We start from the raw sequence: 13856 nt of genomic DNA on the forward strand, positions 1-13856 counted from the left end.
AAGAAGAAGAGGAAGAGGGAGAAGAAGAAGAAGAAGAAGAAGAAGAAGAAGAAGAAGAAGAAGAAGAGGAGAAGAAGAAGAGGAAGAGGGAGAAGAAGAAGAAGAAGAAGAAGAAGAAGAGGAGAAGAAGAAGAGGAAGAGGGAGAAGAAGAAGAAGAAGAAGAAGAAGAAGAAGAAGAAGAAGAAGAAGAAGAAGAGGAGAAGAAGAAGAGGAAGAGGGAGAAGAAGAAGAAGAAGAGGGAGAAGAAGAAGAAGAAGAAGAGGAGAAGAAGAAGAGGAAGAGGGAGAAGAAGAAGAAGAAGAGGGAGAAGAAGAAGAAGACGAGAAGAAGAGGAAGATGGAGAAGAAGAGGACGAGGGAGAAGAAGAGGAAGAGGGAGAAGAAGAGGACAAGGGAGAAGAAGAAGAGGGAGAGGAAGAGGGAGAAGAAGAGGACGAGGGAGAAGAAGAGGGAGAAGAAGAAGAGGAAGAGGGAGAAGAAGAGGACGAGGGAGAAGAAGAAGAGGAGAAGAAGAAGAAGAGGAAGAGGGAGAAGAAGAGGACGAGGGAGAAGAAGAGGACGAGGGAGAAGAAGAAGAAGAGGACGAGGGAGAGGAAGAGGGAGAAGAAGAGGAAGAGGGAGATGAAGAGGACGAGGGAGAAGAAGAGGAAGAGGGAGAAGAAGAGGAAGAAGGGGAATAAGAGGGAGAAGAAGAGGACGAGGGGGAAGAAGAGGAAGAGGGAGAAGAAGAGGAAGAGGGAGAAGAAGAAGGAGAAGAAGAGGACGAGGGAGAGGGAGAAGAAGAAGAAGAAGAGGAGGAAGAAGGAGAAGAAGAGGGAGAAGAAGAGGAAGAAGGAGAAGAAGAGGTAGAAGAAGAGGTAGAAGAAGAGTAAGAGGGAGAAGAAGAGGAAGAAGGAGAAGAAGAGGTAGAAGAAGAAGAAGAGGTAGAAGAAGAGTAAGAGGGAGAAGAAGAGGGAGAAGAGGAAGAGGAAGAGAGAGAGGAAGAAGAAGAGAGAGAAGAAGAGGGAGAAGGAGAGTGTCCACAGCCAAAAGAACCTGGCTCCTGCTTCTGAACGGTGCTTGCAGATTGGGAGAGACACAATGGGGACGGGGCCTGCAAAGAAAAGTGAGACTAAAGATTTGCAATTTGAGAGTAAAATCTGGATTAAAGTTCATTCATGAAACGACTCCATTTGTTTCTCATGTTAAAACAAACGTTTGACCAAATCTGTGCTCACCCAATAAAAGTGGATGAGGGGGATGGGTGAATCTGAGTCCATATTGGCCACTTTTTTGTCACCGTTAACAACAGAAGTTTATACAGGAATGAAGACAATTACTTGGGGAAAAATATCTATGTATTTGACATGTGTCGCGATGGATTTGTGATTTATGTTTTAATAATAGTCTTCTGTTCAAAGATCTTATTTCTTATTAAGATCTTATACATGTTTGCTTGCACAGAAAAGTATGTTATTTAAAAAATTGCAGTTTTTGAAATTAGCTTATAGCGTCATTAAAGTTGCCATTATTTTTGCAGCCCTTGAAGTAGTGGTAGTAAAAGTGTTAGCAGTAGTAGTAGCAGGAAGAGGAGCAGGAGTAGTAGTAATATGATAACAATAGTAATGGTAGAAGTAGCAGTAAAAGTAGCAGCAGCAGCAGTAGAAGTAGCAGCAGTAGAAGAAGTAACAGCAGCAGTAGAAGTAGCAGCAGTAGTAGAAGTAGCAGCAGCAGTAGAAGTAGAAGTAGCAGCAGCAGTAGAAGTAGCAGCAGCAGTAGAAGTAACAGCAGCAGTAGAAGTAGCAGCAGCAGCAGTAGAAGTAGAAGTAACAGCAGCAGTAGAAGTAGCAGCAGCAGTAGAAGTAACAGCAGCAGTAGAAGTAGAAGTAGCAGCAGCAGTAGTAGAAGTAGCAGCAGCAGTAGAAGTAGCAGTAGCAGCAGCAGCAGTAGAAGTAGAAGTAGCAGCAGCAGCAGTAGAAGTAGCAGCAGCAGTAGAAGTAGCAGTAGCAGCAGCAGCAGCAGCAGTAGAAGTAGCAGCAGCAGCAGTAGAAGTAGAAGTAGCAGCAGCAGTAGTAGAAGTAGCAGCAGCAGTAGAAGTAGCAGCAGCAGCAGTAGAAGTAGCAGCAACAGCAGTAGAAGTAGCAGCAGCAGTAGAAGTAACAGCAGCAGTAGAAGTAGCAGCAGCAGCAGTAGAAGTAGCAGCAGCAGTAGAAGTAGAAGTAGCAGCAGCAGCAGTAGAAGTAGCAGCAGCAGTAGAAGTAGCAGCAGCAGCAGCAGTAGAAGTAGAAGTAGCAGCAGCAGTAGTAGAAGTAGCAGCAGCAGTAGAAGTAGCAGTAGCAGCAGCAGCAGTAGAAGTAGCAGCAGCAGCAGTAGAAGTAGAAGTAGCAGCAGCAGCAGCAGTAGAAGTAGCAGCAGCAGCAGTAGAAGTAGAAGTAGCAGTAGCAGTAGTAGAAGTAGCAGCAGCAGTAGAAGTAGCAGCAGCAGCAGTAGAAGTAGAAGTAGCAGCAGCAGTAGAAGTAAAAGTAGAAGTAGCAGCAGCAGTAGAAGTAACAGCAGCAGTAGAAGTAGCAGCAGCAGCAGTAGAAGTAGCAGCAGCAGTAGAAGTAGAAGTAGCAGCAGTAGAAGTAGAAGTAGCAGCAGCAGTAGAAGTAGCAGCAGTAGAAGAAGTAACAGCAGCAGTAGAAGTAGCAGCAGCAGTAGAAGTAACAGCAGCAGTAGAAGTAGAAGCAGGAGTAGAAGTAGAAGTAGCAGCAGCAGTAGAAGTAGCAGCAGTAGAAGAAGTAACAGCAGCAGTAGAAGTAGCAGCAGCAGTAGAAGTAGCAGCAGCAGTAGAAGTAGAAGTAGAAGTAGCAGCAGCAGCAGTAGAAGTAGCAGCAGCAGCAGTAGAAGTAGAAGTAGCAGTAGCAGGAGTAGAAGTAGCAGCAGCAGTAGAAGTAGCAGCAGCAGTAGAAGTAGAAGTAGCAGCAGCAGCAGTAGAAGTAGCAGCAGCAGTAGAAGTAGCAGCAGCAGCAGCAGTAGAAGTAGAAGTAGCACCAGCAGTAGTAGAAGTAGCAGCAGCAGTAGAAGTAGCAGTAGCAGCAGCAGCAGTAGAAGTAGCAGTAGCAGCAGCAGCAGTAGAAGTAGCAGCAGCAGCAGTAGAAGTAGAAGTAGCAGCAGCAGCAGTAGAAGTAGCAGCAGCAGCAGTAGAAGTAGAAGTAGCAGTAGCAGTAGTAGAAGTAGCAGCAGCAGTAGAAGTAGCAGCAGCAGCAGTAGAAGTAGCAGCAGCAGTAGAAGTAGAAGTAGCAGCAGCAGTAGAAGTAACAGCAGCAGTAGAAGTAGCAGCAGCAGTAGAAGTAGCAGCAGCAGTAGAAGTAGAAGTAGCAGCAGCAGTAGAAGTAGCAGCAGTAGAAGAAGTAACAGCAGCAGTAGAAGTAGCAGCAGCAGTAGAAGTAACAGCAGCAGTAGAAGTAGAAGCAGGAGTAGAAGTAGAAGTAGCAGCAGCAGTAGAAGTAGCAGCAGTAGAAGAAGTAACAGCAGCAGTAGAAGTAGCAGCAGCAGTAGAAGTAGCAGCAGCAGTAGAAGTAGAAGTAGCAGCAGCAGCAGTAGAAGTAGCAGCAGCAGCAGTAGAAGTAGAAGTAGCAGTAGTAGAAGTAGCAGCAGCAGTAGAAGTAGAAGTAGCAGCAGCAGCAGTAGAAGTAGAAGTAGCAGCAGCAGTAGAAGTAGAAGTAACAGCAGCAGTAGAAGTAGCAGCAGCAGCAGTAGAAGTAGCAGCAGCAGTAGAAGTAGAAGTAGCAGCAGTAGAAGTAGAAGTAGCAGCAGCAGTAGAAGTAGCAGCAGTAGAAGAAGTAACAGCAGCAGTAGAAGTAGCAGCAGCAGTAGAAGTAACAGCAGCAGTAGAAGTAGAAGCAGGAGTAGAAGTAGAAGTAGCAGCAGCAGTAGAAGTAGCAGCAGTAGAAGAAGTAACAGCAGCAGTAGAAGTAGCAGCAGCAGTAGAAGTAGCAGCAGCAGTAGCAGTAGGAGTAGCAGCAGCAGTAGAAGTAGCAGCAGCAGTAGGAGTAGCAGCAGCAGTAGAAGTAGCAGCAGCAGTAGCAGTAGCAGTAGCAGCAGCAGTAGCAGTAGCAGCAGCAGTAGAAGTAGCAGCAGCAGTAGAAGTAGAAGTAGCAGTAGCAGCAGCAGTAGAAGTAGCAGCAGCAGTAGAAGTAGAAGTAGCAGCAGCAGTAGTAGTAGAAGTAGCAGCAGCAGTAGTGTTCTTGCTGAGGGGTTTTAGCACGGCGGGCCACCATGCTTCGGCTGGTCACCGCCATGCTCACAAGATACCGCCAGGTATTAAGATACAAGCGAAAGGCGCCGTGGTGCTTTTTGCTTGCGCTGCAGCGCTGGGCAGTGGTAAATTTTTAAGTACTTTTCGCCTGCGGCAAGGTTTGTCCCACCGCCATCCGCCAACCTCAGCCCAACCAGAACACTGTAGTAGTAGTAGTAGTAGTCGTAGTAGCTGTAGTAGTAGTAGCAGTAGCAGTAGCAGTAGCAGTAGCAGTAGTAGTAGTAGTAGTAGTAGTAGTAGTAGTAGTAGTAGTAGTAGTAGTAGCAGTAGCAGTAGCAGTAGCAGTCGCAGTCGTAGTCGTAGTCGTAGTAGTAGTAGTAGTCGTAGTAGCTGTAGTAGTAGTAGTAGTAGCAGTAGCAGTAGCAGTAGTAGTAGCAGTAGTAGTAGTAGCAGTAACAGTAGCAGTAGCAGTAGCAGTAGCAGTAGTAGTAGTAGTATGTTCTCATGTTCTAATGTAAATGATTTGTTGAACTCTGTTACATCTAGTGTTTTGAATGTTCTGGACACCATCGCCCCTATAAAGGCTAAAATGGTTAAAAATAAACAGAAGGCGCCGTGGAGAAATGATGATTCGGTCAGGGCACAGAACCGCAGGGCTGAACGGAAATGGCGCAAGTCAAAGCTCCAGGTTCAAAAATAGATTTACAAAGAAAAGCTGAACATGTACAACCTAATCTTATGTAGAACTAGGGAAAGATATTTTTCTGAAATAATTGGAAGCTGCAGTAACAACTCGCGTATCCTGTTTGCCACAGTAAACAGATTAACAAACCCTCCAGCTCAGCTGCCGTTAGAACTCATTTCCACATCCAAGTGTAATGAGTTTGCATTATTCTTTAATGACAAAGTTCAGGGCATTAAAAATGCTATAAATCCCACAATGCAAAAAATTACCCTAAAACCACCAAGACACTTAGAGCTAACTCACTTTGCACCAGTAACTGACAAAACTGTCCATGAGATCATCACCAGTCTGAGTTCATCTACATGCTGCCTTGATGTGTTACCCACCAGATTTCTAAAGTCTGTGCTGAACAGTTTGTTAGCACCATTCACTCACATAGTTAACATGTCGCTTCAATCTGGAACATTCCCAATGTCTTTGAAAACTGCGGTCATAAAGCCTCTCCTAAAGAAGAGCAGTCTTGATGCCGCAGTACTGAGTCATTACCGGCCCATCTCTAATCTGCCATTTTTGGGCAAAGTCCTTGAAAAGGTTGTTTACCAACAGCTCACAGATTTCCTCTTAATAAACAACTCATTTGATGTTTTTCAGTCAGGTTTTAGACCTCATCACAGCACTGAGACTGCTCTTGTCAAGGTGACAAATGACATCCGCCTGAACACTGACACGGGCAAAGCCTCAGTCTTAATTCTGTTAGATCTGAGTGCTGCTTTTGACACTGTCGATCATGGGATCCTCTTACAGAGACTAGAGGACTGGGTGGGCATCACTGGCACTGCCCTAAACTGGTTAAGGTCCTATCTGGAAGACAGGAAGTACTTGGTTGAAATTGGTAGCTGTGTCTCAGACCACATGACCCTGACCTGTGGAGTGCCCCAAGGGTCAGTCCTGGGTCCCCTTCTGTTCAACCTCTACATGCTGCCGTTAGGTCAGTTGATACGCAGTGAAAATGTGTCCTATCACAATTATGCAGACGACACTCAGATCTATGTTTCACTATCGGCAGGTGACTATGGACCAGTAGATTCACTCTGTCACTGCATCCAACAGATCAGTTTGTGGATGCAAAACAACTTTCTCCAGCTGAACTCAGACAAGACTGAAATAATCGTTTTTGGCCCACAGAAACAAAGAGAAAGTGTTAGCGGTCATCTCCAGAGTCTCGCTCTAAAACCTACAAACCAAATTAGAAATCTGGGGGTAATAATGGACTCAGACTTGAACTTTAATAGCCACGTCAAATCAATAACATCAGCAGCTTTTTACCATCTAAAAAACATTGCCAAAATCAAAAATATAGTGTCAAAACCAGATTTAGAGAGACTTATCCATGCGTTTGTCTCCAGTAGATTAGACTACTGTAACGGCCTGCTCACTGGCCTCTCCAAACGAGTTGTAAAACAGCTGCAGTACATCCAGAACGCTGCTGCTCGGGTCCTGACTAGAACCAGGAAGTATGATCACATTAGTCCTGTTCTCAGGTCTCTGCACTGGCTCCTGTGGCTCAGAGAAGAGACTTTAAAGCAGCTCTGCTTGTGTACAAGTCTCTCCATGGCCTAGCACCAAAGTACATCTTGGATATGTTAGTGCCATATGAACCATCTCGGACTCTGAGGACCTCAGGGACCGGCCTCCTGCTGGTGCCCAGAGTGAGGACAAAACATGGGGAATCTGCGTTTCAGTTTTATGCAGCTAAAATCTGGAACATTCTTCCTGAAGATGTGAGACAGGCTTCTACTCTGACAATGTTCAAATCTAAGCTAAAAACAGTTTTGTTTAGCTGCGCATATGACTGAAAGGATTTTTTCTTTGCACTCTTCTCTTTTGTTTGTGATTTTATTAGTTTAGAAAATCAGTTGGATTGATAATTTTTAATTTAGTTAATTTTATTGTATTTCTGTTTCTGTAATTTCTTTGTGATTTGAATGCATTTTTCCTGCTGTGAAGCACTTTGAATTGCCTTGTGTATGAAATGTGCTCTACAAATAAACTTGCCTTGCCTTGCATAGTAGTAGTAGTAGTAGTAGTAGTAGTAGTAGTAGTAGTAGTCGTAGTAGTCGTAGTAGCTGTAGTAGTAGTAGTAGTAGTCGTAGTAGCTGTAGAAGTAGTAGTAGTAGTAGTAGTAGTAGTAGTAGTAGTAGTAGTAGTAGCAGTAGCAGTAGCAGTAGCAGTAGCAGTAGCAGTAGTAGTAGTAGTAGTAGTAGTAGTAGTAGTAGTAGTAGTCGTAGTAGCTGTAGTAGTAGTAGTAGTAGTAGTAGTACTGGTAGTAGTAGTCGTAGTAGTCGTAGTAGCTGTAGTAGTAGTAGTAGTAGTCGTAGTAGCTGTAGAAGTAGTAGTAGTAGTAGTAGTAGTAGTAGTAGTAGTAGCAGTAGCAGTAGCAGTAGCAGTAGCAGTAGCAGTAGTAGTAGTAGTAGTAGTAGTAGTAGTAGTAGTCGTAGTAGCTGTAGTAGTAGTAGTAGTAGTCGTAGTAGCTGTAGTAGTAGTAGTAGTAGTCGTAGTAGCTGTAGTAGTAGTAGTAGTACAACACTCGAAATCTGTCTGTCAATAAACTGATGTACTACTACAGCTGGTGTGACAGGCTCTGGAGCTCAGATCTGCTGCTGGTGAAGACGATTGACACAAAACAATGAAGAAATGGCCCTGAAGTCGAGCAGCAGTAGCAGCAGCAGTAGTAGTTATTTCACAGACATTTGGGTCATTTATTCGCAAATGTTTGAATCGACAGACGTATATAACAATGCGTCGTGAAGATGCAGATTATGACTCACACATCTACATGTGGGGCTCTCCAGACAACAGCTTTGACATTCTCAATCACAGAGCCTCTTGAGTATCTGTCAGAGGAAGGACTGATAAGAGCCAAGTTAATTAAGAGTGGAGCAGCAGATATGCAACGCCCGAATCCAAACAACCGTCTAATCTTTTACACTCTGTGGTACTTCAGCCGCCACTTCATATTCCAAGATCATTTGTTGAAAACCATGTAAATGTCCAGGACCTGCCTCGTCATCACTTCTGCTGTCGGTGCCACAGAAAGAGGTCATCTATGGACGGTTTTCTCATGATGTCACACTTTCGCTTGATTACTACATTTGCTTTTCGGTGGAGTTGGCGAAGCTAAAGCTCATGATTAAGTCTTTAACGTGGCTCGGTGGTCATGGAGATACGTTTAAACTCCATTGTACAGAGCGATTAGGAACAGGTAGTACTTATCTGCCTGAAAGCGAAGCTAAAACAGGGCAATGCTAACAAAAAGCGAATTAAACCTAGAATAATAACGACTAAAACGCTCTACACTTCGATCATTTTTGTATTAGCGCGTTTCAACTTTGCGTTAAACCTTTAAACGTATCGTCAGTTGTGTTCCTCTTACTTTTCTTCAGCCTAACAATCCGACCCGGGCCTCTCTCAAACACATTCGATCACAGGAAGTCGAGATAATTGCCGCGTCCGTCTTAATAAACCCAGACATTTCCCGACGTCCTCGCTCCGTCTTTACCCGGGCCATGATTTCAGTTCATTTGCATCTCCTTGCTCTCCGTCCCATCATTAATTCCTCTTTACCCGTCCCATTCGGTTGTGTGTGCCCAGTCTTGCAAGCTCGGGGAGAAGTCGCTGGAAAACATTCAGACATTAATCACCACGACGCCAGACTAGGGTGACATCACGACCCGGCCCCCCCTTGCTCTATAAACACATGTGTGGGACGTCCCGCAAACTTCTGGCCCCCGGACCGCAGGAACCTGACCTTGGCCCGGAATGGGATAAACAGGTAATCAGTCTGCAGCCGGACGCTAATTGGTACTGTCAAGAGGGAGGGACAAGTCAGTTAAGTTTTTAAAAGACTTGTGAGTGTAGTTGTAATTTAAATGTTTGTAAGACTTTGATTTTGTGTGTTTCCAGTTCGTCTTTTGTCCCAAAGGATACTTTAAGATGCTAAATACTAAACTTGGTGTCCATTCAAAAGTATTCTGACTCTATAAAGTGATAAATGCATTTACCAGTAGTGACCTAGTAGTAAATTGGGTTGTTCCACTGCGCGTTCTACTACGGTATGTTCCGCACTATAAGGCGCACTTAAAAGCCTTTAAATTTCTCAAAAAACGACTTTTAATGTGCTTTATAATCCAGTGCGCCTTATATTTGTATTAATTCAGTTGTGCTTACTGACCTCAAAGTGATTTTGTGGCACACGTTTTGTTTTGCTTAATGCGCCTTATTATTCAGTGCGCCTTATAGTGCAGAAAATACGGTACTTTTTTAATGTTGTTTTGGCTAGTGTATCTCTATGGACGTTTTGCTCTGTAGCCAAAAAACACGGTGGATTTTGTCAATAAAATGTCAATCCCAAGCTCTAAATAACAGTATGTTTTTTATTCTAAATGTTACAAAAGGTTTAGTTTGACGTTGTATCTTGTAATAGAGTACATTTTGTTTTAGAATATTGTAAAAACACAGCATGATGTCTGAATCCAATGATCATTTTAAAGCATTATTGGGTTTTTTTGCACTGCAGGAACCTTTTTCAATTCCTGGTCATTTTTGTGTGTGTTCCAGTCCCCATTTGATGCATTTTTTCTCAAAGTAGGAACTAAGGAACCTTCTGTTAATACAGTTAATTTACAACATTCACTTTATTGGAAAATATTTGTCATTCATTTTCTGACTTAGACCAACTTTGCTTCAAAAACACAACTCATAGTTAGTAAGTGACACTTAGGTAGAACACATTTTGTTCTACCTAGTAATTAAGAATTGGCTAACTGTGATTAATTGTGTTTTATTGTTAATGTCATTATTTGTTAGCACTTATTGTGTATGATTTACAGTGCTCAACAGGAGTAGGAGGAAGAAAAAACCTTTGCATTCTTAACTTGAATGAATATTTTAATGTTCTAATTTTAGACCCGCTGTTGTTGCGTGATTGTGCGCACGGGGGGCTCTGTGGTTCCTCTGCAGCATAGGGACTGGGGGACTATAGGGACTTAGTACTTGGTGTCATAATGTGCAAAACACCTAAAGATTGCTGCATACTAACAAGACTTCACTCACTTGGCCTAGTATGAATGTTACATGTGAGTGGTGGTGGTCAGAGGGGCCGACGGCGCAGATCGGCAGCCTCGCTTCCGTCCGTCTACCCCAGGGCAGCTGTGGCTACACAATAGTAGCTTACCAACATCCAGAACAAATAACTCATGCGATTTAAAGCGTCTGCGCGTTCAAAAAGAGATGAGAGCGTGTTAGCGGTGCGAGGGCGGTCCACCCTTTGCTTCCCAGAAAAGGCTGGACATACCGTATTTTCCGGACTATAAGTCGCAGCAGCCAAAAATGCATAATAGAGAAGAAAAAAACATATATAAGTTGCACTGGAGTATGAAATGCAGTTGCAAGTGTGAAAATAATAAATAATATCACATATAAGTTGCTCCGGAGTATAAGTATATCAGTTTAAATATAAGTATAAGTCGCACCTCGGCCAAAACTATGAAAGAAAGTGCAACTTATAGTCCGGAAAATACGGTACGCCCTAAAATTATTGCACATTGCTATAAATGTTATAACTCTACTTTTCAGGGTTTGAATTTCAGGTCCTCCAGCTTCAACTTCAGGTCTTATTATTTTATTTTCAAATTGTTTATTGTCTATTGTTTGAAATACAGAATAAATGTTTTGCCTCTTTCTAATGCATAGGTCAGACTTATTTCTAACTTTGACGTGAGTAATTACACACTCATCCTCAGGGGTGGAAAGTAACTAGATACAAATACTCACTTTACTTTAACTGTAAATTGTATGGTACATTTTGAATAGATTTTTCAAAATGTTCTTGTACAGTCAAATTTGAGCACGTGCTTGTAATTAGCTTAATGTAATCTGCTTCTTTCCACATTCACAAACACTCAAAATTATACTACAACACCTGTTCTTACTGACCAAAGTAAATCCTTATAAATTCAGTTAAAGATATCAACCCAAATTGCTACAAAAAGGTTAAAAAGTAATGATACAGTAAGTAGTACTCTTTCATGTGAGCTTTTTACTTTGACTTAAGGACAGTTTTGGTAGCTACATTTGTACTTTTAATTGAGTAAATTTTTAGTCATGTAACTGTACTTTTACTTGAGCACAAATACCGTATTTTCCGGACTACAAGTCGCACCAGCCAAAAAATGTATAATAGAGAAGAAAAAAACATATATAAGTCGCACTGGAGTATGAAATGCGGTTGCAAGTGTGAAAATAACAAATAATATCACATATAAGTCGCTCCAGAGTATAAGTATAAATATAAGTATAAGTCGCACCCCGGTCAAAACTATGAAAAAAGGTGTGACTTATAGTCCAGAAAATACGGTATGCAGTACTTCTCCCGCCGCTGCTCCTTCTTTCGCGGGCTACATTCTGCTCCCTTCTGCTTTATTATAACCATGATGTAAAGACGCACACCTTAATGAGGAGGATTGTGGGACAGAACCATAAACAGTGGTGACTTCATGAGGGTGACCTAAGAGCGTCCTGGAGGGAAAACAGTCCAGTGCCAGGAGAGCGGGCACCGCGCCATCACAGCAGTCCTTATAATGGCATCACGGCACTCACTGGATTACTGTTAAATACATTACGAACCGAGGAAAATCCATGCTTGTCTTCGCTTAAGTTGCGGCTATTTTTCAACTATTTTGCAAGACTTGGCCACAGAAGGTCTCAAGCGATGTACAGACTCAAAACAAATTGCCAAAATGTACATGTTTAACGTAAAACTGTTGAGTCTTTGTACTACTTGGGAGCGATAATGGTGCAGTCATTTCACCCGCATAAATAACATTTATTGGACTGCGATGGGAAGAGCTGTCAGTCTGAGGGTTTTGTTTTTTTGTCACGTTTTTGTGTTTATTTTTAGTTTACAGACCCATTTACCAATTTTGGAAGACTATTATCAAATGAGGGACAAAATATGCGCATTTGGACAAAATATACACCAAATGCGCAGGTCTAAAAACATATAATTCAAGTGGTACGGCATAAAAATAAATGAATTCATTCATTGGTCTACATCAAACTGAATAAACAAAAAGTGAATATGAACTTGAAGACACATTTAAGTGTTCATAACCCCTAAGTCAACGTTTTAGTATGCAATATGTATGAATTGGTTTAAGAATTTTGTTTATTGGTGATTATACAATTTATGTTGTCTGTTTTCATATTTGATTATTTTTAGTTTAAAAAAAAAAGTAGATTCCCATACCTACTTTTTTATAAATTCTTAAATGTTTTAATAATATTCATTTATATTATCACAGATTTTTTTGCATTATCACTGAATATCCAAACAAGTTTTCAGAATTGATTAATTTTACTTAAAAAAACAAAAAAAAAGATTCCCAAACCTACTTTTTTCATCAATGCTTAAAACTTTGTGTTATATTTATTTATATTATCACAGAATGTATTCATATTATCACTGAATATCCAAACAAGTTTCAGATTTGATTAATTTTAGTCAAAAAAGTCATTTTAAAAATAAAAGATTCCCAGACCTAGTTTAGTTTTTTTTTTTAATCAACGCTTAAACTTTTATTATATTCATTAATATTATCACTGAATATCCATAACACATTTTCATTGTTTTATGTAATATACTATGCAGTTTATGGAAAAGAGTCAGTTAGTGCAACACATTATAGCTACAACTAAACACACCGTAGTTTGTTGCTGTATTTTCTCTCACACGACCAAAGTGAGATGGTGCCGTAGATGTGAACACAGGAGGTCTCAGAGGGGCCGATGCGGTAAAGGCTGCTGTTGAACAAAGACACCCTTCCTCCTCCACCCCCTCCACCTCCTCCAGTGCGCCCCCTTCTCCAGCGACGATCTGACAGGGATTATTTCATTACGGGACAGAAGATTTGGGGAGCGCAGGGACCCGCAGACTGCCGCGCTTCTCTCAATCCCAAATGGAAAAACGCTTTGGAGATGAGCGCGTTAGATGTCGTGACGGAGGCAGACACAAAGCACTGAAGTTTACTGATGGTGCAGTGGGAAAGAGGTTTGGATTTTAGGCTGTGGCAATACAAGTCCGCTACGAAGTCAGTCCAAACTTGGGTAAATTCGACCATAGTAAGATTGAGATAACAAAGAAACATGTTTGCAAATTACCGTAGTGTAACTGAGGATGACATTGAGTAAAAGTAGCAACAAATGTCTTATAACAATCTTTCAAACCTCTTTTTACAGGTCTCTAATAGTAAACAAACAAGAGCCATGCCAAAAGAGCCCGAAAGTCAGTGATTTCTTGACTACTTTTTTGATGTAATGTTACAAAAATGTACATTGTTTTATATTAGACAATCTCAAACCCTTTTTATTAACATTAACCATTACAGATTTGTGCCTAATCTTAACCAGACCCACACGGTCTATGGACAAACTACATCTAAAAGGCATGCAATAATCTTTATACAGGTTAAATATATACATGTCGACAGTTGAATGTCTCTTATGATTGTGAAAAAAGTGTTTTAAACAGCTAAATTCCCTTGAGTAGATATGATAAATGTTATTTCAGATTAGACATTTCTTGATGACTGGTGACTGCTATGGAAAAAAAAAAAAAAATGCAATTGATATGAGCTTTATTAGCATTTATTAACATTTAAAGACAGCGGACAAAGGCAAGAAAACAATAAAAAGTAAACTAAAGAAAGGGACATGTTGCTATAGAGACCTGTGAATAGAGGTCTGCAGCCAAATGTTCGATTTCCTGGACGAATGGGGCCTTTCGCCTGCTCGGTATCCTGACCAAAGTCCTAGCTAAGTATCTGGAGATAAGCCTCTGAATGTTGCATTGTGGTCATCATTCTTTCTTTAAATAAACTGCACCACTGGATCACC

The sequence above is a fragment of the Eucyclogobius newberryi genome, unplaced genomic scaffold (assembly GCF_026437365.1).
Source record: "Eucyclogobius newberryi isolate DKJ021-1_F unplaced genomic scaffold, fEucNew1.0.hap1 SCAF_20, whole genome shotgun sequence".
NCBI classification, from domain to species: domain Eukaryota; kingdom Metazoa; phylum Chordata; class Actinopteri; order Gobiiformes; family Gobiidae; genus Eucyclogobius; species Eucyclogobius newberryi.